This window comes from Lissotriton helveticus, chromosome 11, assembly GCF_964261635.1.
Source record: "Lissotriton helveticus chromosome 11, aLisHel1.1, whole genome shotgun sequence".
NCBI classification, from domain to species: Eukaryota; Metazoa; Chordata; class Amphibia; order Caudata; family Salamandridae; genus Lissotriton; species Lissotriton helveticus.
Genome location: NC_136072.1, coordinates 703,384,838 through 703,406,390, shown reverse-complemented (window position 1 = coordinate 703,406,390; position 21,553 = coordinate 703,384,838). Strand labels below are relative to the sequence as shown.

Sequence of the window (21,553 nt, the reverse complement as noted above, 5' to 3'; positions counted from 1 at the left end):
TCCAAACATAGACGTAAGACTTCAATGTTGGGGTTCAGATAACAATTATCGGGGGTCAAATGCTTCAAGGCGGCGCTCTAACTCGGCCAATGATAGAGAAAGGTTCACCCAAAGGAAGCCTAGGAAAAACGAATGATACGATGTACATTGGTCCTACATGTTCTTATAGAGCCTTCATGACAGTAGTGCAATCGAGGTGGTTACAAAAAAGTTTAATAGAGAGAGGATTCTATTTACCTTTCACTGGGCTCACAGGGGCAGTAAGCAGGGTTTCTCATGGGTAGAATCAAATAAGCAATGATGTGGATGGCTCACGATGCAATTTCCTACAATGCAAATAATCACACTGAATACAAATAGCGTGGGCAGCCACCTAGTAGAAGAAAAACAATCGGTGTGGCCTTTGAATCAACACCTTCCTTTATTGATTCCTTTTCAACGTGTCGCTGTCGAAGGCCCGGAGGGCATGCAGGAGGCATATGAAGATATAAAAAGAATTATGTTGGAATCACGCTGCTTTTATCGTGATGGTTGTGTGCATGGATGAATATTGGACAATGGTTTCAAGATTATGGATGGGTTTACTTTGAGTAAGAGGAGTACAAGTTAAAAGGAATAATAAGTTGCTGATGAGGATAGAATCCTGATTTCGCAGTGCGACAGAAGGGCACGCACGTGCGTGCCCCTTTGGACTTACTTTTAGAACGTTGGCATTTTGTCTTGCCCTAGCCATTTGGTGCCTGCAGCCTACGTCCTGGATCTCATGACTGCGATTAGAGTAGCAGTTATCCTTTGTCTAATACTCTTAGATAGTGGCACAAAGGGGGACTAGGTGTTGGCAAAATTGGCCATCCTACCAGGATGGGAGGGACAGAGCTGTGCCCTGCCCCACTTACATTTCAAAAGCTCTAAAAGAACTTCACACTAGTCTTTTGTCACTCCAGACTGCTTGGAACTTGGACAGGGAGGAAGAAAATTCCAGAACCATCTGTGGTGGGAAACTCTAAACGTTTCTTCTACTTCAAAGCTGGCATAAGTTATGAAAAAGGGGCCCTCAAACCTACTCTCAATTCACTCTTAGACCTGCAGATGACCCTAAGAAGGACTTTCGTGTAGTTCAGAGGACTGCCCTGCTGTTACCAAAGGATTGCTCTGCTGTCTAAAGCTTGCCTTGTACCCTCAGAAGGTTGCCCTGCAGCTTGTGGTATTCCTGGCTGCTTGACCCCAAGGCTACAAAAGTGACTCCAAGGTTCAGGTGACTCACCTCCTATTCTGAGCTACAGGGACAAAACAAGCCAGAGAGGCCTCAATGCAACAGTCCATCTGACCTGCTGCACTGGACTTGCCGGGACCAGCAACTGGACCTGCCTGAGCACGGCTGACTTGTGCTGTAGTGAGTTTTGAACCCCAAGAGGTTCAGCCGCATGTTTTGGATAGTTGGCTGGAATCAGTCCAGCTCTTTCTGTGAAGAAAGGAAGAAATCCTGGAGCTTTGGGCTCTTCACGAGTGCGAACAGGCCTGTTTGCACCGAGATCTTGCCTCCCTTAACGAACATGAACGCAAAGCTCCAGTGAACTTGACTCTGTGCTACAGCGCCCACAAGTGACGACCAGCAACAAAAGATCTACTCTGCACACTACAGCAACAACATCTCTTGGTGACTACCAACATGGCTATATACATGTGGGAGAGCCTCACATTTCTTCTGCTTCCAGATACTCCTCACCATCAACTGCTGCTGTTCCTGTCTCCAGATACTGCTCCCTGACACTCCTCACCATGTCTCCTGGCTCCAGATACTGCTGCCTGACACTCCTCACCACCAACTGCTGCTGCTCCTGTCTCCTGGACCCAGTGATGTTGATGACTGAGACGAGGTGCTCACACAGTATGGGAGGCTGTATGGTGCTCCTGATGTCATAGTAGGTGTTTCAGAGTGAAAATAGGGGAGTGCAGGGAGTGCCCAAATGAAGAGGATCTGCTGCAGTATGTGCCTGAGAGTGTGGTTTTGTGTGATACACTGCCTACCGTGCTTACTCCAGGGGAAAGGGGTTTGTAACCTATTTCACATACCTTCCTGGCTGCATATCAGGTTTGGAGGGACAGGCATTGTTTTTGCTGCCATACAGTGACAAGCTAGTTTGGTAAAATGGAGTCAGGACAGAAATAGCCTGTGCTAATGGATGTGTGGGTCCATGAGGTTATTCACAGGCTCATCTGTGACATTACCCAGAGTTTCCATCCAGAGGGTACTGATGGAAGTGTGTCTGACTTAATATTGCCAGCATGGATGTCTCAGCATTAGGCACAAGAGTGAAATGCCAGAGGGTGACACCCTTGGTGGGAAATCACCTATGACACAGCAGATTGCTGTACTGTTGAAACATCCCCATTCCATTTTCTTCATTATTCATAGTGACTCGCATCTGTAGGCACTGTTTGCCCTCTCATATTGTCCATGCATGTGACATTTCTGATGCCCCACGTTAAACCTCAGTGTGAGACACCCTGGCCTGCACAGTCACTGCCCAATTTGACAAGGAACCATCACTGAATGGACAGAGTAAGACACATGCTTTGTCTGCTACCCTATCCATCAAAGGGCTATCTCAGGCCAGTGTATTGCACATGACAGACCTAGTTACTAGGGTGTGAGATTGTGAGTTCATGTCCCTAAATGTGGCCTCCATGACACAGTGAGCCATTCACAGGGCAAGGAAATTGAGGGGTCTGCAGTCTTGGACACAGTGAGTCTGCCCCGCCAGAATATTTCCAATTCAATGTATGTCTTGCTCATTCACAAACTGGATAGCAGATGGGGCCTCCTTCACATTGCTTTATGTGCTGGCATTCTGCATGTGTATGAGATGGCCAGGTAATGTGTCCATCCTCATACCTGCATGCATTTTGGTTATGATTATCACAGGCCTATGCGCTACATGTCATGCTAAATTGTCTCAGCTACACATGTCTGTGGACTTGTGCTGAGTTGGTGCATGCTCCTGTATTGCAAGTAGCACAGTGCAAACACGCGTAGCGTAGTGCAGCTGTAATTTTTTGCTTGCTCGCAGTCCTCAACGTCAAGTTGGCGACCACGAGCAAGCAAAATGACATCATGGCAAGACTTTTTCCTCGTTCGCGATCAGCAACATCAAGTTGCCGATCACGAGCGTGGAAAATAAACCTTCCGGCGAGCTTCTCAATGCGGGGAGGTCAGGTTTCTCATTGCGAGTGGTCGCGCATGCTCACAACCGCTCACGATGAGAAGCTACCAGTCCGCATTGAGAAAGCTGCCGCTCGAGTAGAAATGTACTCGAGAGACAGAAAACGACCGCTTGTACTGTGCAAGATGCAGTTTGCACTGATTGCACAGTGCGGACTAGCATCCGGCACTGTGCAATCAGTGCGAACAGCATCTTGCACAGTGCACTATGCAGTTTGCGAAGCTACGAGTAGCTCGCGTAGTGCGAAGTGCACTTCGCGTAGCTATGTGTAGTGCTACTTCGCAAACTACGCCCAGGGTTATACATGACCCAGTGGGTGACTGCATGTATTCCAAGCCTGAGCCAGTGCTGAGCTCTGTGATGTTGCTAGTGTGATGCAATATCTTGTAAGTGGCCTCTGTGTTGGGTGAAAATGTAATGCATATTTGCTACCTGTACTTTCAATTGTCATTGATGTAATGGGCCTTGACGTTGCATTCTGAGTTGTGGCCTTATGCCATCGGCTGCATTGGGGGAGTCAGGGACATCCCTTGGCAGTTAAGGGCAGTGTGCCTCATCTGAGTGTGCTTTCATCAATGTGTGCAGTGAGGACTACACATATGACACCAATGTGCAACTGTAGTTGAGCCCCAAAGTACGACATTTGGATTCAAGCAAGCTGGGCTGAAGACGGCTGGAATGCCAGAAACCGGTCCTCGGAAGCTTGTTTCCAGTCCAGGGAAGGCATGGCTTGGCAGTTCGGGCTGGACTGTTCCCATGAAGCACAGGGTCAGACTGATTTGTATATAGCCATGTCTGAACTGGGGTGGCAGAGTGGGCTAAAGAACAGTGATGGATCAAACCCAGATCTTTTGACTGGGTGTGAGTGTTTGATTGGTTCAGATGCTCCGGCCATCACCAACCCCTTTTGTACCGCTTTGGCCGCCATAAGTGTGGCAGGGTATGCTCAGACGTGAGTCCCTTGCTCACTTTGCCACTGGATTCAAGCAAGCCGGGCTGAAGACGGCTGGAATGCCAGAAACCGGTCCTCGGAAGCTTGTTTCCGGTCAAGGGAAGGCATGGCTTGGCAGTTCGGGCTGGACTGTTCCCATGAGGCACAGGGTCAGACTGATTTGCATATAGCCATGTCTGAACTGGGGTGGCAGAGTGGGCTAAAGAACGGTGATGGATCAAACCCAGATCTTTTGACTGGGTGTGAGTGTTTGATTGGTTCAGATGCTCCGTCCATCACCACCCCCTTTTGTACCGCTTTAGCCGCCATAAATGTGGCAGGGTATGCTCAGACGTGAGTCCCTTGCTCAATTTGCCACTGGATTCAAGCAAGCTGGGCTGAAAACGGCTGGAATGCCAGAAACCGGTCCTCGGAAGCTTGTTTCTGGTCCAGGGAAGGCATGGCTTGGCAGTTCGGGCGGGACTGTTCCCATGAGGCACAGGGTCAGACTGATTTGCATATAGCCATGTCTGAACTGGGGTGGCAGAGTGGGCTAAAGAATGGTGATGGATCAAACCCAGATCTTTTGACTGGGTGTGAGTGTTTGATTGGTTCGGATGCTCCGTCCATCACCACCCCCTTTTGTACCGCTTTGGTCGCCATAAGTGTGGCAGGGTATGCTCAGACGTGAGTCCCTTGCTCACTTTGCTACTGGATTCAAGCAAGCCGGGCTGAAGACGGCTGGAATGCCAGAAACCGGTCCTCGGAAGCTTGTTTCCAGTCCAGGGAAGGCATGGCTTGGCAGTTCGGGCTGGACTGTTCCCATGAGGCACAGGGTCAGACTGATTTGCATATAGCCATGTCTTAACTGGGGTGGCAGAGTGGGCTAAAGAACGGTGATGGATCAAACCCAGATCTTTTGACTGGGTGTGAGTGTTTGATTGGTTCAGATGCTCCGTCCATCACCATCCCCTTTTGTACCGCCAAAGTGCGACATGGCAGATGTCATGAGCTCATGGCCATTGCAAACTGATGTTTTGGAGTCTGTATCTGTGTTGTCTCCTTATGGTGACTCCATATGTGACTATGACAACTTGTTGGGAGGAACATCTTTTCCCCCCTCAGGGCCCTAGGTATGCTCAGAGGGATCTGTATGTCTGGTTATACAGAGGCACGGGCATGCTATTTGGCTGTGTGGGCATCACATGGGTCACTAATGCCAAGTTTTCATGATAACATGCAATTTTTGACTTTTGAATTAAGGTTGCACAATGTTACTGCACAGGATGGTGTGCAAAATGGGGGTATCATCATCTTGTTTTTTGCTTTGCTTGCATATGATATTTGTGTGAATGGCACAAAACCGAACCTACTTCTCTGTCTCTTGCAGCATCTACCAAGGGCACAGAAGGACAGGGGACAGACACCAGTGGTGAGGCATCAGTAACAACTGCTACATGCGAGCACACTGACCAACGCCTCGGAGGGGTTCAGGAGTCTGCTTGAGGAATCACATCTACAGACACCAACCTCAAAGGCATCTGACGCCAGCAGTGACTCCTGTAGGTTTTCGGGCACAGGGAGCGGGAACTCTCCCTCCCCATCCACTAGTGCTACATGTGCTAGCAACAGTAAGAAGGGAAGAGTGTCCATCCCACAGGCAGCCCTGCCCCTGCTCCTGTCTCCCCTTCTTCCCTCAGCATTGAGGCTGTGGACATTTTGCGCCAGATGTGTGTGGGTAAGACAACTCTCCTCAATGCCTTCCTAGACCATGACAAGAAGTTGGCACAGGTAGTTGCATTCATTGAGGGCATTCATTCGGATGTAGGTGGCCTACATAGGACTGTCCAGTCTTTGTCCTCCACAGTGATGGCAGCCATTCCGCTGTCACAGGCTCAGAGTCCAGCTCCAGTCCCTTGGCCACCCCCTGCCAGTGGCTACATCTGACGAGAGTGACCACACACCACAGACCTCAGGCTCAAGATACACCACACACAGCACACAACAGCAGCAGCCCAAGCGAGCCAAGGCAAAGACACCATCACCCAAAAATACCAAAGCCACCCCAGAGAGCAAAGGCAAAAGCCCTTCAGGTGACACTCAGGCGCATCAAGCCAAGAAGCAGGCCTCAGACTTGCATGCCTCAAAGGCATCCCCAGGCAAGGACACGCCTGTCCCAAAAGTGTCTTGCAAAGAAAAGTAGTCTGTTCCCGTGCCTGCTATGATTTTGGTGTGTGCTAGAAGTCCACAGAAAAAGCCCTCTAAGGCAGATTCCCCCACAACCTCAACTCCCAACCAGACCCTGGTGAATCAGGAAAAGGAGGGCACTGTAGGGTGTTCACCTGTTCAACAGGTGAGGGAGGGCAAAAAGCAAGGCCAGGCCAAGCGTACCGCCGGAACCAGCAGGTCCCCAGAGGGAGGCCCACCGGCTGCACCTGATGCAGCTTTGATGGAGTGCACCTGTTGTGCCAACCCCACTTACCACTCCTCCCAAGACAGTTCTTGGCTATCGAGCCCTCAAGAAGTGGAAAGGCACCCTTCAAATTCTCCCTCCCACACTGTGTTTCATGACAGAATGACTCCACCTCAACGTGCCACCACACCAGCCAGTCCAAGCAGCCCTCCGGCTCCCAAAGCCACTGATGCCTCTACCTCAGCTAGTCCTCTCTCTCCTAGGTCCAGTCCTCCATTTAGCCCAACACTCAGCCACATCCCAGTCCGACTGACAGCCAAGTCTGAGTCAAAGTCCCCCTCACACACCTGTCTCTCCCACAGCAGTGCCTGGACTGCCCATTGTTATCCCCCTAGCTGTGTTGCTGATCATGGCAGTATACAGTCTCACCCCCCCACCCCCCCTGTGCAGCCTCTCATGCACACATGTGCCTACTTGGAACTGTGACTGGCCACTGGCCTTGCTGTTCATCACTGTTGATGCCCACTCCCTGTGCACTTTCTCATGCACACATGTACTTTGTTCTACTTTGTACTGCCCACTGACCTTGCTGTTTATCACCTAGGATGTCCATTCCCTGTGCAGTTTCTCATGCACACACGTACTTTGTTCGATTTTGTACCGGCCAATGGCCTTGCTGTTTATCAGTTAGGATACCCATTCCCTGTGCAGTTTCACAATCACACATGTGCCTACTTTGCACTTTGTAATGGCCACTGGGCTTGCTGTTTATTGCTGTGTTTGCCCATTGCCTGTGCAGATCTCATGTACCTACTTTGCACTTTGTACTGGTCACTGGCCTTGTTGTTTATTGCTGTTTGCCCGTTCCCTGTGCAGGTTCTCATGCACACATGTGCCTACTTTGTAATGTAATGTAATGTAAGGCAATTCTTATATAGCGCTGGCTGCCACCCAACGGGTATCCTGGCGCTGAGATTAACAAAAACACTGCATGTAACTGGGCTAGAGCATGTAACTGGCATTAATCTCTGGGAAAAAGTTTTGTTTTCAATTTTGAACTGTGGACTGGCCACTGCTCTTGCTCTTGTCTACTTTTGATGCCTATCTGTGTAATATGTAATAAAGACAATTACTCTTGTTGTCTGCTTTGTCAGTGTCCTTGCTAAATAAAAGGTTATCTGTGTGGGTATGGTTTGATGTGACACATACTCTGTATGCCACTTTAACATTGACAATGGCTTGTTTCACTTTTTCAGGGTTCTGCAGAGGTGCAGGCACTTCAGTTTGTCTTTACTTTGAGGCTTGGGGTGCATGGCGGTTTGTGATGACCTACTGTTATCCTGATCATTCTATGGTCAGGTTTGCAAGGTTGTACACATGTTATGTCTGGATGCACTGCCAGCACAGAGGGATATTCTATCCACAGGATTGCAGGCTGGCTGGCCAGGGTCTGTGTGATCTTTCTTGATGTGGGGACAGTAGTGTTGGTGTATGGTCATCTTGTGATGGCCTGTCATCCTAGTCGCATGGGTACATTTGAATGTGTACACTTGGGTGATCATGAAGTGTACAGTGTGAAGGGGGTGACTTTGCCGGTAGTGTTGATGTGTGTGTGTGCCCCTGCAATGGCTACTGCACACGTGTCACCCAGTTGCTGAGTGCCTGTTAGGTAGATTTGTCAGCCCTGTGCTTGTGATTGTGTGCACATGTGGTAGTTATAGGTTGTGCACTGTGCAGTGTGTTGGTGTTACCTTGCACTCCTGGGGGACACCTACTTGTTGCTGCCAGTTGTGAGTATGCAGAGTGTGTGACTGGCAAGTCTGTGTTGTGTTTTGCTGTTCAGCCATGTGTCTTGCCACTGTTTGTGCTCACTGTGCATACCTGCTCAGCCGTACTGACTATGTGGGTGTGTTTTCTAATACATTGCTATCACCTGAGCCATCTTTGACTCCAGTATGGTATGTGGGATGTGGAGTTATACCATCCCCTAACAGTGCTTCTGATGCCTACCCATTATGAGTGACCCCTCCATGTATTTGTGTATATTACACTCCTGACCTGTCCACTACTGATGTACACACCACTTCACTATCATGTCATCTATCCCCTTGTCTTGCCAGTGTGTGTGCCTCCCCACCACTTCACTTGTGTTAGACCTGGCATCTTTGGCGTGGTTTCCCCTATCTTTTTGCCTCTACCTCCTGTATTTTTGATGCTGTGCTGGATTTCGTTTTTGCTGGTTTAGATGCTTTGGACACTCTGCCACTGCTGAACAGTGCCAGAGTGTAAGTGCTCCCTGTGTAAATTGTTATTCTGATTGAATATACATGTTTGGCATATTTGTATCACCATGAAGTCCCTAGTAAAGTGCACTGGGTGTGCCAGGGCGGGTGATGACAAATGCTACTAGTGGGCCTGCAGCACTGATTGTGCCACCCACAGGAGTAGCCTTAAAATTATGTCTCAGGCCTGATACTGCAGTGCCTGTGTGCAGTTTAGAACTGCCATGTCCTCCTGGTCAGTGTCCCCACTGACCAGGCCTAACCCTTCCCTTTTTGTGCACATCAGTCACCCCTATGGAAGGCCCAAGGTACCCCCCTGGGCAGGGTGCAGTGTATGTAAAAGGTAGAGCATGTACTAGTGCAGGTGACATGCTCTGGTAGTGAATGGCAGCCATTTTCGTTTTTCACTACTGTAAGGCTATCTTGCTCCATAGGTTAACATGGGGGGTGCTGGCTACAGTGGTTAACAGCATTTCTTCCCATAGGAACAAGATAGGACATAAGTATCTAGTATCCCTGAACTCAGAATTTAATAACACATCTTTTAGGAAAGGTTGTTTTTAAATCCTGTGTTTGAGAACAGCACTTTTAGAAAGTTGCTGTTCTCTTGTCTGACCCTTGTGTGTGCCTGGGCCTGTTTGTGTATTGACTGTCTGGTTTGAGAGTGACAGGGGCTGGGGGATTCCCCAGGAGGCTGGACGAGTCAGCACTAGGCTGAATGACTGCATTTGCAACTGGAGTGGTGGGAGGAGTTAGCACCTGGTCTGAATAGGGCTGTGCCTGCCTTCCACAATGCTGGCTCCACCCCCCTGCTGGGCGGCTGAGGACCCTGCCCCTCACTCTGAAAGGAAAGATGCAGCCAGCAAAACAAAGTACTCAGGAACCACCCAGAACTGGTTCAGACCGGGCTCAGGGCCCACATGCACCCAGAGAACAAAGACTTTAGGGGTATAAGTACAGGACCCCTGACAACAGAAAATTAGATCATCCTGGAAATCAAGAAGGAACCTCTGCCAAGGAGAAAGCTGAAACTGAAGAAGGAAGACTGTCCTGCTGTTGCTCTGCTGGACTGACCTGTTGCTTTGCTGCCAAGGAGAGGGGAAGGACTTTGCTGCTGAGCTGTGTCCCCTGTCTTGAAGGAATCTCCAAGGGCCTGAGTAGAGCTGGCTCCCTGTTTTGAAGTCCCAGGAACAAAAGGACTTCACCCCCAGCTTCCCTGAACTCTGCTGAGAGAGTTCTGTCCTTCCTAGAGTGCTTGATCCAGTTGTGGGGCCTCTGGAAGTTGTACCTGAGCTGGGAAGCTTGAAACTAAGCTTGAGTGACTTTTGAACTTGAAAAGTGTCGCATCGCTTACTTGCGGGGCGCATCCCCGACAGTGCGAGAAGTTTCCCGCCGCTACGGAGGTCGAGATCGTCGCAGCGCCTGACGCCGCTGCCAGAGACGTCGCATCCTCCGTTTGCGGGACGCACCAGACCGGTGCGGGAGAATCGAACATCGCTGCGAGTGTCGTCGCAGAGCCTGTCGTCGCTGGGTGAGAACGCCGCACCGCTTGCTTGCGGACCGCGTCACGTCGCTGCGAGCATCATCGCAGAACCATCGCATCGAGGAGCTGCGAGAGAGAGGATCACCGCTGGACCGCGCATCGTCGCCCCGGAGATCGCCGCAGCCCCTACGAGATCGTCGCATTGTGCCTTTGCGAGAACAGACTTCCTACGGAACCTACGCACCGAAATCCATACAAGTGGCCTTCCTCCCCTTACAGACCGGATTCGTCGCATCACGCCCGCTGCTGCAGCGGGACTGTCGCATCGCCTCCCCAGGGTCTCAGGAGCAACGCATCGCTTGTTTTCCACCGCACCAGCTTCTGCTTTTGGAACTTTTTTGCAACTAAAAGGTACTGTGAGTAAACGTGACGCAACTGTGAACTTTTCACGCATCAGTAGAGAATTCTATCGCAACGTAGAGAATTCTATCGCAACCTAAAGAATTTTAACGCAACCTTAAGAACTCTTTTTGAAACCATATTCTTGAACAGTGTATGTTGGATTTTTGTTGTTTTGGTCTTGTGTAGTTTAGATTAAAATACCTTTATTTTTCTAAACTGTTGTGGAGTCAGTTTGTGGTGTTTTCACTGTGTTACTGTGAGTGTTGGTACAAATACTTTACGCATTGCCTCTGGTTAGCCTAGACTGCTCGTGCCAAGCTACCTAGAGGGTGAGCAGGGGTTATCTCAGAGGGTTATCTTGTTGCCCTGACTAGAAGCAAGGGTCCCTATTTGGACAATGGTACCTACCTCTGCCAACTAGAGACCCCCAGATCTAACATTGGTGGCAGCCGTGGGATTTGAACTTGTATTTGTACTTGACCCACAGTAATTGGTGTACATCACTAGTGAGTGCAGACCACTACGCCACCGCATACTACTGGTTTTTGATTTTTGATTCTATTTTTGAGTAACTCTTCTATACATCATGTCTTTGAATGGGAAGGCACCCAGTAAGGAAGCATTAGAATTTCGCATTGAGGATCTGTATTCTTACCCAGTTGCACAGCTTCAGGAATTCTGCAACCAGTTTGAGTGCCCCATAAAGAGCAACTACAGGAAGCCTGAGCTGCAAAGAATCTTGAAGGCCCATTGGGAGGCACAAGAGGGAGATGATGATGTGGATGTAGAAAACAGTTTTCAAGTCACAGATTTGCCAGTGGGCAAAGTAGGTGCAGGAGTTGGCAGCAACCATTCCAGCAGGGGCCTCTCCCCAGAAAAGTTACAAGAACATCAGAGAGTAAGAGAATATGAGTTGGAAGTTCTGAAAATGAAAATGAAGCAATTGGAAATGGATAAAGAGAGAGAAAAGGCGGCGGAGGAGAGCAAATGTGCCCGCGCCTTGGAGGAAAATAAATTGCTTTTGGCTCATGAGTTGAGCATGAGAGAACTGGATCTTAAAGCCAAGGAGGTGGATGCCAGTTCTAATGGTGGCAGCGCGCAGCCAGTGCATGGGGGTAAAGTATATATTCCCAAAGACCTGGTACAGAATTACCATAGAAGTGAGGATATTCATGCCTGGTTCACTTCGTATGAAATTGCATTGAAGATGAATGGTGTGCCTGAGCAGCATTGGGGGGCGGGCCTGTGGAAGCATTTTGAGGCTTCTGGGAGGAGTGCTCTAGAGCCCTTAGAATTAGCAGGTGCCATGACCTACCCCAATATGAAGGAGGCCTTATGTCTCAGGTATGACCTTACCCCAGAGCAGTACAGACTGCAGTTTAGGAACTCCAAGAAGAGAGAGTCTAAGACTTGGATGGAGTGTGTAAATTTGTACTCGCGTGCACTGGAAGGTTGGATGAAGGGCAGTAAAGTAACTGATTTTAAGGGGTTGTTGCATTTAATCAGTTGGGAGCACTTGAGTAGTTTTTGTGTTCCAGAGCTGCGCCAGCATCTTTTAGACAGCAAGCTGACAGACCCCATTGAACTTGCTAAGGAGGCGGACCGCTGGACCAGTACCAGGGTCCACAGAGGAATTGTGGGTACCACAGCCAAAGGTGGGCAGGGTCCCCAGCAGAAGAGTGGGGGGGACAAGGGTAATCAAAAGGAGTTCTCACAAGGGCCCCAAAATAATTCCCAGGGAAAGGAATCCCAACCCCCCAAACCTAAACAGCCATGGCCCTCTAAGGGCAGGCGGGACAATAGAGATAGAAGGGATAACCAAGGCCCCCCTACCTGCTATCACTGCAATGAGGTGGGCCACATTGCTCCAAAATGTCCCAAGAAGAAGCAAGCACCCACTGGTGCTCCCGCCCCAGCGTTAGCTAGTGTAGCTTTGGGAGGGGATTTGGTTTCTAGTGACTGGGGGGAGCTAGCGGTTATGACCCTTGTCTCGCTAGGAGACCAAGAGGTGGTCCAGGAAACCTTACTGCCCTCTAACACTAAGAAATATGGGCAGAAGGTGACCATCAATGGGAGGGAGATTGAAGCTCTGAGAGACACAGGAGCCAGCGTGACATCCGTGAGGTGTCAGTGGGTGTCTGAAGAGCAAATCATCCCTGGTGCGCTCCGCCCTGTAGTGGCCGCTGACAGCTCAATGCGCCTCTGCAAGCTGGCGCGTGTTCCCTTTGCATGGGGGGGGAGTCTCTGGTCTCTTGGATGTAGTTGTCAGTGATGCCTTGCCTGTAGACTGTCTGTTAGGTAACGACCTGGAGAGTTCTCCATGGAAGGATGTGGAGCACAGAACTCATTTGGAAATGTTGGGTCTGCCTGCGTGGATCTGCGTGACCACGCATGCTATGGCAGCCAGTAAGGGTGATTCAGCAGAACTAGAGCCTGAAACAGTGGCCCAGAGACCTGCCAGGGGAGGAAGAGGCAGAGGGCGTGGGAAACCAGCCCCAGCCGTTCCCACGGTCCAGGAGGAAGCAGAACCTGAGGGGGATGCCCTGGAACCTACAGGGGAACAGGTGGCCAAACTGGGAGACCTACCTGAGCTGACCCATTGGCAGCAGGAAGGTGGTCCCTCCAGGGAGGAGTTCTGCCAGGCGCAGAAGGAATGCCCTTCCCTCGATGGTCTGCGGCAACAGGCTGTAGATCAGGCAGCAGGTGGAGCAGCCAGAGATCACTTTATCTACTGGGAAGATGACCTACTCTATAGCGAGCCTAAGTTTGCTGAGCCCGGTGCAGCCCGTGTGCTGGTGGTACCTGAGCGCTTCAGAAACTTCCTAATGGGTCTGGCTCATGACGTGCCTCTTGCAGGACATCTGGGGCAAGACAAGACCCTGAACCGGCTTGTCACCCACTTTCACTGGCTCCAGATGAGAAAGCACGTTGATTCCTTTTGCAGATCTTGCCAAACCTGTCAAGCCAGTGGCAAGACTGGAATGAAGTTGAAGGCCCCCCTTCAACCCTTCCCAGTAGTGAGCACCCCTTTCGAGCGGGTTGGCATAGATATTGTAGGGCCCCTGGACCCCAAGACAGCCTTAGGCAACAGGTTCATCCTGGTCTTGGTGGACCATGCCACCCGGTACCCGGAAGCAGTCCCTCTCAGGACAATCACAGCACCCGTGGTGGGCCGTGCATTGATGGGGATCTTTTCCCGTGTGGGGTTCCCCAGAGAGGTGGTCTCCGACCGGGGTACCAACTTCATCTCTAAATACATGAAGTCTCTGTGGGAGGAGTGTGGGGTAACTTATAAGTTCACCACTCCTTACCACCCGCAAGGAAATGGGTTGGTTGAAAGGTTCAACCGGACCCTGAAAGGTATGATTATGGGCGTAGCGGAGCCCATGAGACGGAAGTGGGACGTCTTGTTACCATGCCTGTTGTTTGCCTACAGGGAGGTACCTCAGAAGTCCTTAGGGTTCAGTCCCTTTGAACTCCTGTATGGCCACCCTGTTAGAGGACCTCTCTCACTGGTGAAGGAGGGTTGGGAGAAGTCCCGTGGGAAAACCCCCCAGGATGTGTTCAGCTATGTGCTGGCCATTCGCAACCAGACACAACGCTTCAGGAAGCTCGCTCAGGCGAACCTGGAAGCAAGCCAGGAAGAAATGAAAAGATGGTACGACCAGAATACCACTCTGGTCGAATTTCAACCTGTCCAGAAAGTGTGGGTGATGGCGCCAGTGGAGCCTTGTGCGCTCCAAGACAAGTGGACTGGGCCATATGAGGTGGTGGAAAGGAAGAGTGAAGTAACCTACCTGGTTAACCTGAGGACTCCCAGGCAGCCCCTGAGAGTCCTGCATGTGAACCGCCTCAAACCACACTTTGAGAGGTCTGAGGTGACTATGCTCATGGCTACAGATGCAGGAATGGAAGAGGATAGTGATCCTCTCCCTGACCTCCTGGCAGTTAAGGAGCAAGTTGGGTCAGTGGATGGTGTGGTCCTCTTGCCCACCCTGACCCCAGAGCAGCAGAGTGACTGTCGCCAAGTGTTGGGCCAGTTCTCCTCCCTGTTCTCCCTGACCCCAGGTGTCACCAACTGGTGCGTCCATGACGTGAATTTAACAAGAGGGGGGAGAGAGAGAGTCAGTGGATTCAGCCTCCCTGGTTGTATACATAAACAAAGTAGAATCCACTCAGAGTGGTGGTGATCCCAAACAAGATGGGGAACACACAGTGTTGTATAAATGCCCCTCACACACCAACAGGCCCCTTGGTGTCATGCTTCATCATCGGGGCCTTCGCACCCCTCTACGGGATGCGGCGTGCTACGACTCGCGACTGCGCAGGAGCACTTGTAAGTGAACTATGTGAGGGGGTGTGTGTCTACAAAAGTGTGAGTGAGGTGAGGTGAAAAATAGTTAAAAAATACCTGGCGCGTGGGTAAAACAAAATTTATTAAATCCCCGGCTGGTATTATTAAAAAGTGCGAGGCGTGGTTGGTACAATACTAATTAAGGTATTAGAACCACTGTGAAAAGTGTCAACATGTTTCGGAACTCAGAGGTTCCTTCTTCAGGACAAGGATAGCACTAACCCTCCCCTTACTCACATGTAAATGTAAAAGTGTAAAATAATTACAGCAATGTGTAATGTACCTAGCCGTGTTAAATATATAGGTAGGTGTCGTTGCGCCCAATAGGCGATGAAAAACCTGTAAAGAGAAAGCATACATAAACACATTGGTCTTAAGATGCACAGTTGCTCAGAGAAGAGATTCCCAAAATATAACCTCTCAAAGTACAGCAGGGTCACTCCAAAAAATGATGGAGCCCTGAGAAAAATGTAAAAAGAAAAAATGAAAAATAAACTCACAAGGACATGGCACACTATATACATATAAAGACACAGAATATGAACTTAGTCTCTACTCAGATGGAAATAGAGCACAAGAACAGATAGTTTCACAGCTTACTTTAGGTATTCAAAATAAAGACCTCATGAGCCTGTGCGTGTTATTGGGGGGTCCGTCTTTTCTGTTCAGAAAATGACCTATAGAAACATTAGTATATGGGATTAAATTTGGAGTAGGTATCAAATACACCAAAGTGCCATACTCAAGCTCCTCTTTCTAACCCAAAACTCACGGTTACTGCAATGGCTAGTTGCCTGCCTTCCCTCAACGCGGCTCCGATGAAGTGAGCGTAAATCGCGTCAAGGACCCTCCTTTATATTCTGCCTAAGGCTCATTAGCATCGATTAATTGAATGATGAGACCCGGTAGATGCCCAAGTATGGACTATGTGAACCGAGGGAGTCCGGTGTTGCGCGCTCTGTTCTCGCTATACAATTGCGCATGCGCCTTCCAAACAGTTAGGGTGTCACCCGCGCATGCGCAGACAAATATAGTCACCGCGCATGCGCAAGGGATAAACACCCTCGGAATGGAGACTTCGAGGTGTTTCAAGCATGCGCACTCACCTACAAGTGTGGCAGGGAGGCTTGGCGATGTAGCGCGCACGCGTGCTTCCTTTCCCAAAGTAACAGGGAACGAAACACACTGCATGGTGATTAACACGGCGATGATTCGCCATACATTCTAAAAGGGGTATTGGTATTCTATGTTGGAACAATAGATATACAGAGAGAGGGGTGTGGTTTATTAAACCCTGGTTGAGTTATAAATGGCCCCATTAGCTATCTGGTGTTCATAGTTCAGATGGGAGAAAAGGAGTTTATGGATTATCCCATTGGTGAATGTCTCATTCAATACCCACACATACAGGTTCGTGGAGGACCTTTAGATTACAGTTTATCTCAAGAGATTCCAAGGAATGGAATCATTAAGCCCTGTGACATCAGTGCCAAGACGGAACACCCATCTCTGTTCTTTTTCCAGAAGGCCCACATCAGAGGGTAGTTGTTCTATTATCGTCCACCGTAACTCGTTGACACAGTGTTGATGTTCAATAAAGTGGGCAGACATTTTCGTTGTGAGTTTTTTGCACCTGATATTACTTTTGTGCTCATTGAGTCTTGTTTTCACTTGTCTCGTAGTCATACCCACATACTCTTTCCCGCAGGGACACGTGATCAAGTACACAACATTTTTACTGTTACAATTCGTAAAAACACGTTGGTCCCACTTTGTCCCGTTCGAAAAAGTCAAGGAAAGGCTTTTTATGGTGAGGTGACAATTGTTACAGTTTCCACATGGGTGGTGGCCGTGAATGCCCTGCAGTCTTGGCTGGTCACTTTTTTTGGGCAATGGTCTCGTGTGGACAAGCATGTCCCTTAAGTTCTTACCCCTTCTGTGTGCAAACAGAGGTTTTTCCAAAGACAGACTTCCGCTTGTCAGTGTGCGCCAATGTCTATTGACCAGTTTTGTCACCTGGTTTGTAACTGGACTATATGTTGTGACACATACTGTTCTTTCCCCTTTGTTGTCATTCCTTGGATTCTCCTCCAGGAGGGACTCACGGTTATTATTTCTAGCCCTTTTCATAGCCTTTTGAATCACAGTTTCAGGATACTGTCTCTGTCTTAGTTTTGTACTGAGATCTTTTGCCTGAGACTTGTACTTGTTGATGTCACTGCAGTTCCGACGTAGACGTAGGAACTGTCCGTACGGTAAGTTCTCCCTCAGATGACGCGGATGGAAGCTGTCGAATCTGAGGAGACAGTTCCTAGCCGTCGGTTTGAAGTGGGTCTCTGTTTTAAGGACGCCCGCTTGATGATAGATGTTTAAGTCCAGGAACACCATGCTCTCATTTGACACCTGATGTGTGAATTTGAGGAATGCATTCTGTGTGTTCAACCAGTGGATGAATTCAGAGACTGTGGTTTCATCTCCTTCCCAGATGACCAAAATGTCATCTATATATCTCCGCCAGGTATGAATCCTAGCCCTGTGCGGATTGTCTGGATGTAGAATCTTAGTGGATTCAAGATGGTGGACATACAAACCCGCCAGGCTTGGGGCAAAGGTGCTACCCATACTCGTACCATGTTTCTGCCAGTAGAGGGTGCCCTCATACTCGAAGAAATTTTTTGTAAGTGCTAGTGAGATGCATTCCAACACTACATTCCTGGGAGTGTGGTATTCCCAGTTGGTCGAGTGCAGTACCTCCTCCATAATTTGTAAGGTCTCATCATGTGGGAGGCTGGTATACAGGCTCTCCACGTCCAGACTGAGAAGCATTTGAGAGGCGGTATCAAAAGTTTGGTTTTGTAACAGTTGGAGTACCGCTTTGGTGTCTCTCAGGTACGTGTCAGTGGCCTGTACGATGGGTCTCAAGAAGGCATCGGCAAACTTGGATAGAGGTTCCAAGATTGATGATATGCCAGACACAATGGGCCGTCCAGGAGGATTGTCTAAGTTTTTATGCACCTTAGGAATGGTGTAAAAATAAGGAGTACGTGGATTGTTCTGAATTAAAAATTCAGACTCTTTTTTGGTTATCCAGTCATGTGCAAGAGCCTCTTCGACCATACCCCCTATCTGCACTCGTAGTGATTCAGTGGGGTCTTCACTTAAGACCTGGTAGTTCCTCTTGTCAGAGAGCAGTCTCCTGCATTCTGTGTCATAGGCCTGGGTGGTTTGGATAACCACTGCCCCACCCTTGTCAGCGGGTTTGATAGTGAGATTTTTGTTTTACACCATTCCTAAGGTGCATAAAAACTTAGACAATCCTCCTGGACGGCCTCCTGGACGGCCCATTGTGTCTGGCATATCATCAATCTTGGAACCTCTATCCAAGTTTGCCGATGCCTTCTTGAGACCCATCGTACAGGCCACTGACACGTACCTGAGAGACACCAAAGCGGTACTCCAACTGTTACAAAACCAAACTTTTGATACCGCCTCTCAAATGCTTCTCAGTCTGGACGTGGAGAGCCTGTATACCAGCCTCCCACATGATGAGACCTTACAAATTATGGAGGAGGTACTGCACTCGACCAACTGGGAATACCACACTCCCAGGAATGTAGTGTTGGAATGCATCTCACTAGCACTTACAAAAAATTTCTTCGAGTATGAGGGCACCCTCTACTGGCAGAAACATGGTACGAGTATGGGTAGCACCTTTGCCCCAAGCCTGGCGGGTTTGTATGTCCACCATCTTGAATCCACTAAGATTCTACATCCAGACAATCCGCACAGGGCTAGGATTCATACCTGGCGGAGATATATAGATGACATTTTGGTCATCTGGGAAGGAGATGAAACCACAGTCTCTGAATTCATCCACTGGTTGAACACACAGAATGCATTCCTCAAATTCACACATCAGGTGTCAAATGAGAGCATGGTGTTCCTGGACTTAAACATCTATCATCAAGCGGGCGTCCTTAAAACAGAGACCCACTTCAAACCGACGGCTAGGAACTGTCTCCTCAGATTCGACAGCTTCCATCCGCGTCATCTGAGGGAGAACTTACCGTACGGACAGTTCCTACGTCTACGTCGGAACTGCAGTGACATCAACAAGTACAAGTCTCAGGCAAAAGATCTCAGTACAAAACTAAGACAGAGACAGTATCCTGAAACTGTGATTCAAAAGGCTATGAAAAGGGCTAGAAATAATAACCGTGAGTCCCTCCTGGAGGAGAATCCAAGGAATGACAACAAAGGGGAAAGAACAGTATGTGTCACAACATATAGTCCAGTTACAAACCAGGTGACAAAACTGGTCAATAGACATTGGCGCACACTGACAAGCGGAAGTCTGTCTTTGGAAAAACCTCTGTTTGCACACAGAAGGGGTAAGAACTTAAGGGACATGCTTGTCCACACGAGACCATTGCCCAAAAAAAGTGACCAGCCAAGACTGCAGGGCATTCACGGCCACCACCCATGTGGAAACTGTAACAATTGTCACCTCACCATAAAAAGCCTTTCCTTGACTTTTTCGAACGGGACAAAGTGGGACCAACGTGTTTTTACGAATTGTAACAGTAAAAATGTTGTGTACTTGATCACGTGTCCCTGCGGGAAAGAGTATGTGGGTATGACTACGAGACAAGTGAAAACAAGACTCAATGAGCACAAAAGTAATATCAGGTGCAAAAAACTCACAACGAAAATGTCTGCCCACTTTATTGAACATCAACACTGTGTCAACGAGTTACGGTGGACGATAATAGAACAACTACCCTCTGATGTGGGCCTTCTGGAAAAAGAACAGAGATGGGTGTTCCGTCTTGGCACTGATGTCACAGGGCTTAATGATTCCATTCCTTGGAATCTCTTGAGATAAACTGTAATCTAAAGGTCCTCCACGAACCTGTATGTGTGGGTATTGAATGAGACATTCACCAATGGGATAATCCATAAACTCCTTTTCTCCCATCTGAACTATGAACACCAGATAGCTAATGGGGCCATTTATAACTCAACCAGGGTTTAATAAACCACACCCCTCTCTCTGTATATCTATTGTTCCAACATAGAATACCAATACCCCTTTTAGAATGTATGGCGAATCATCGCCGTGTTAATCACCATGCAGTGTGTTTCGTTCCCTGTTACTTTGGGAAAGGAAGCACGCGTGCGCGCTACATCGCCAAGCCTCCCTGCCACACTTGTAGGTGAGTGCGCATGCTTGAAACACCTCGAAGTCTCCATTCCGAGGGTGTTTATCCCTTGCGCATGCGCGGTGACTATATTTGTCTGCGCATGCGCGGGTGACACCCTAACTGTTTGGAAGGCGCATGCGCAATTGTATAGCGAGAACAGAGCGCGCAACACCGGACTCCCTCGGTTCACATAGTCCATACTTGGGCATCTACCGGGTCTCATCATTCAATTAATCGATGCTAATGAGCCTTAGGCAGAATATAAAGGAGGGTCCTTGACGCGATTTACGCTCACTTCATCGGAGCCGCGTTGAGGGAAGGCAGGCAACTAGCCATTGCAGTAACCGTGAGTTTTGGGTTAGAAAGAGGAGCTTGAGTATGGCACTTTGGTGTATTTGATACCTACTCCAAATTTAATCCCATATACTAATGTTTCTATAGGTCATTTTCTGAACAGAAAAGACGGACCCCCCAATAACACGCACAGGCTCATGAGGTCTTTATTTTGAATACCTAAAGTAAGCTGTGAAACTATCTGTTCTTGTGCTCTATTTCCATCTGAGTAGAGACTAAGTTCATATTCTGTGTCTTTATATGTATATAGTGTGCCATGTCCTTGTGAGTTTATTTTTCATTTTTTCTTTTTACATTTTTCTCAGGGCTCCATCATTTTTTGGAGTGACCCTGCTGTACTTTGAGAGGTTATATTTTGGGAATCTCTTCTCTGAGCAACTGTGCATCTTAAGACCAATGTGTTTATGTATGCTTTCTCTTTACAGGTTTTTCATCGCCTATTGGGCGCAACGACACCTACCTATATATTTAACACGGCTAGGTACATTACACATTGCTGTAATTATTTTACACTTTTACATTTACATGTGAGTAAGGGGAGGGTTAGTGCTATCCTTGTCCTGAAGAAGGAACCTCTGAGTTCCGAAACATGTTGACACTTTTCACAGTGGTTCTAATACCTTAATTAGTATTGTACCAACCACGCCTCGCACTTTTTAATAATACCAGCCGGGGATTTAATAAATTTTGTTTTACCCACGCGCCAGGTATTTTTTAACTATTTTTCACCTCACCTCACTCACACTTTTGTAGACACACACCCCCTCACATAGTTCACTTACAAGTGCTCCTGCGCAGTCGCGAGTCGTAGCACGCCGCATCCCGTAGAGGGGTGCGAAGGCCCCGATGATGAAGCATGACACCAAGGGGCCTGTTGGTGTGTGAGGGGCATTTATACAACACTGT

General features: G+C 48.7%; 2 long non-coding RNA genes across 2 annotated transcripts; one reads left to right on the top strand and one right to left on the bottom strand.

Annotated features, from left to right (window-relative positions):
* Window positions 1–15,315: 15,315 nt before the first annotated feature.
* On the bottom strand, window positions 15,316–15,912 carry LOC144791356 (uncharacterized). The gene is made up of 3 exons (XR_013602367.1): window positions 15,862–15,912; window positions 15,690–15,766; window positions 15,316–15,428 (listed from the first exon to the last, which is right to left on the bottom strand). It is a non-coding gene; the product is annotated as an uncharacterized LOC144791356 (long non-coding RNA).
* A 4,676-nt stretch (window positions 15,913–20,588) lies between these two features.
* Window positions 20,589–21,185, top strand: LOC144791309 (uncharacterized). Its single transcript, XR_013602357.1, has 3 exons — window positions 20,589–20,639; window positions 20,735–20,811; window positions 21,073–21,185. It is a non-coding gene; the product is annotated as an uncharacterized LOC144791309 (long non-coding RNA).
* Window positions 21,186–21,553: the final 368 nt, after the last annotated feature.